Below are 3,166 nucleotides of genomic sequence, written 5' to 3'. Positions count from 1 at the left end.
ATTAACAACCCACTCTCCAAACGATTTAGTTTAATGATGAATAGTTTAAATGATTTCGTTCTGGGGGATCGTTTCTGCAAACCGAAGAATACGATCTGTGTTCGTATAGTCTAGTCTAGTCCAGCTATACCTGAGTGTTGCTGGTTCGAATCACGCTGGGGACACTACTTTTTTATGCCCTGACAACTTACCCTAAACTTAACCAGTCGAAGTTAATGCCTAAACTTAACCAGTCGAAGTTAACGCTAATATGACGATTCCCCCGGATCGTGTTTCCAGGTTTGCAGAAACGATCCCGCCAGAACATAATAATTAGTAGATAAGGTATGTTATTCCTGTGCTTCAGGCGGGGCGGGGAGGGGAGAGGAGAGGAGAGGAGAGGAGAGGAGAGGAGAGGAGAGGAGAGGAGAGGAGAGGAGAGGAGAGGAGAGGAGAGGAGAGGAGAGGGCCGTCTCTGTGCTGGCTGTCAGTGTGTTGTTATTACAAGCGTTGCTGCGAGTCCTTCCTCTCAACACAGCTGCAGTCGAGCCAATCGCTCCAGGGCTGACTTTGACTGTCCAATGTTCTCAAAATAAGTTATTCTCCTCCACATATCTCCTTGTCGGTGGAGGCTTACCGCTTGTGCTCCAACCGATGTTCTGCACACACAAAGAGCCCTCTATTTCAGACCACCAGGTTTAACCTGATAGGTGACTGTGAAATAGGTTGAAATTCTATGATAAAAGGATCTTGCTGATGCACGAAGCGTACCATACAAGGTGACAAACTTTAACCTTTAGGTGAATTAGAGGGTCCCAGAGCAGTGCTCGAAATAGATGGTTAAAAGGCCACTGGCAACAGAGGGGAGAGAAATGGTGTGTGTGTGTGTATGTGTGTGAGTGTGTGTGTGTGTGTGTGTGTCTGTGTGTGTGTGTGTGTGTGTGTGTGTGTGTGTGTGTGTGTGTGTGAGAGAGAGAGAGAGAGAGAGAGACACACACACACACACACACACACACACACACGCACGCACGCACACACACACACACACACACACACACACACACACACACACACACACACACACACACACACACACACACACACTCAGAGAATAGGTGTTACCACAGGAGGAACATATTTTTCCTGCATATCAAACTGGAATGAGAGAAATAACACCAATCCTCTCAAACATACTGGTGTTTAGTGAAGTGTCTACTGAAAGCATGAACCTACTGAGACATACTGTATGTAGCTACATAGACTGCATTTTGAATATAGCCTTATTATGCAGTTTCATGAGCGGACACTAGCGGGTATGGGGGTAGACGTTTGTGACCTTTGTCTCCCGGCGGTCAGGTACGAAAAGGAGGAGGAGTTCAAACCGAGCTGGTTGATTGCGGACCTCTGCCTCTCCATCATCAAACGGTAGAAAGAAAGAGACCTTGATCCGCGCAGCGTGTTATTTATCCGTAGTCTTCCCAGAGGGAGAGACACACGCACACACACACACATACACACACACACACACACACACACGCACACGAGTGCCAAGTGGTGCGTTCTCACACTCTCTGCCATAAACCGAGAGGCATGGGAGACACTAACTGAGACCACTACGGAGAGCGATACCCCGAGACCGACTATGGCTGTGGACGGTAAGAGCGTCTATTCATTTATTGAACGATTGAAATCTTAATTCGGTGAGTGACGGAGATTCGCTGTTTAGAACCGCTGCATCAACATAGCGGTTTCCACCTAACCGAAGGTACGGTTGTGAGATAGCGGGATGGTAAGAGAAGCCTAGTTTGTGAAGGTGAATATAGTTTGTTATCCTTCTCATCGTGGGTCTTGAAACATTCGAGGTGTCTCTGCCTCTCCAGTCCCCACTCGAATGTCTCAGTATGAGAATCGCTGACAAGTTGAAACTGATTTATGTCTCTTTTGTTGCCATTCTGCATCCTCTTTCTAAGATTTAAGTCAGTTTGCCCATAAAGTTGACTTTAGATTTTAACCGTCTTTTCAACTTGTGAATGACCCGTGCGCAGAGAGAGAGAGAGAGAGAGAGAGAGAGAGAGAGAGAGAGAGAGCGAGCGTCTGTCGGAGTGGGCTCGTGGTGGTGCTGAAATGGAAAGCGACAGAGTTGAGTCGGTGTGTGTGTTTACAGGGGATAGGTGTGACTTATTGTGGGTTATTAGGCTATATTATATTTATTACCAAATATATTAAATGATTAAGTGTACACATCCTATCTGAGTCCTACACTAGTTTGGAAATACATGTCTCCTATTTGCTGATGATCTCTCGTGAATGGGACAGCCTGTAACTTCAGACACACATATTTGCCATTTAGCTGACGCTTTTATCCAAAGCAACTTACATTGCAATGAGTGCATACATTTCAGTATATATCGTCCCAGCAGGAATCAAACCCACGACTTAAGCGTTGTTAGCACCATGCTCTGCCAACTGAGCCACAGAGGACCACAGTATTATGCCAGAGGATACTGTCAGTGGCACAGGGTAACCTTACAGTGCTCCTTTACATAACAATCTACTCCAACACCGCCCCTACCTGGAGAGCCAAACGCCAGAAGAGAAATATTCTTTGAATGAAAAGAATCAATTCTTCTTCATTTGATTCTGCTCTCATGCCTGCTCTGTTGGCCCAGAGTGCTCCTCTAAAGCAGAGATCAGAGGGATAATCAGTTCATTGCAGATTCCCCTCCGCCCTCAGTGACAGTATGAAGAGTGTGTGTGTGTGTGTGTGTGTGGAGCCCGGTTGGTTGGCCTATTGTTCTGAAGCAGGTTAGCTCTTCATTAGCGTGTCTGCGGGCAGGTATAGGGCTACAACCCAGCGCTGCGACACACTGGGCTATCTATAATTAATCTACAGTTTACTTAAGCATCATTAATTTAGTCAGACCCTCGAGCGGCAGCAGAACTGTGGCAGTGTACGCCTCTCTCACTGTAATGAGTGTGGATACAGTAAGGTGATGGCAGCTCTGGGTGGGGGGGTGGGTGGGGTAGGGGGTAGGGGGTAGGGTGTGGGGGGTGGGGGTACTCAGGGCTTCTGTTGTTATGTCTGCTCTGCTTTCAGAGCTGAAGTTATCCGATGTGGGAGATTGTCTGGTTGAATCATCGCCTGGAACGTCGTATGTCAGACAGTATGGAAGACAGCAGCATGTAC

This window comes from Argentina silus (assembly GCF_951799395.1).
Source record: "Argentina silus genome assembly, chromosome: 8".
NCBI classification, from domain to species: Eukaryota; Metazoa; Chordata; class Actinopteri; order Argentiniformes; family Argentinidae; genus Argentina; species Argentina silus.
This window is presented reverse-complemented; position numbering follows the sequence as displayed.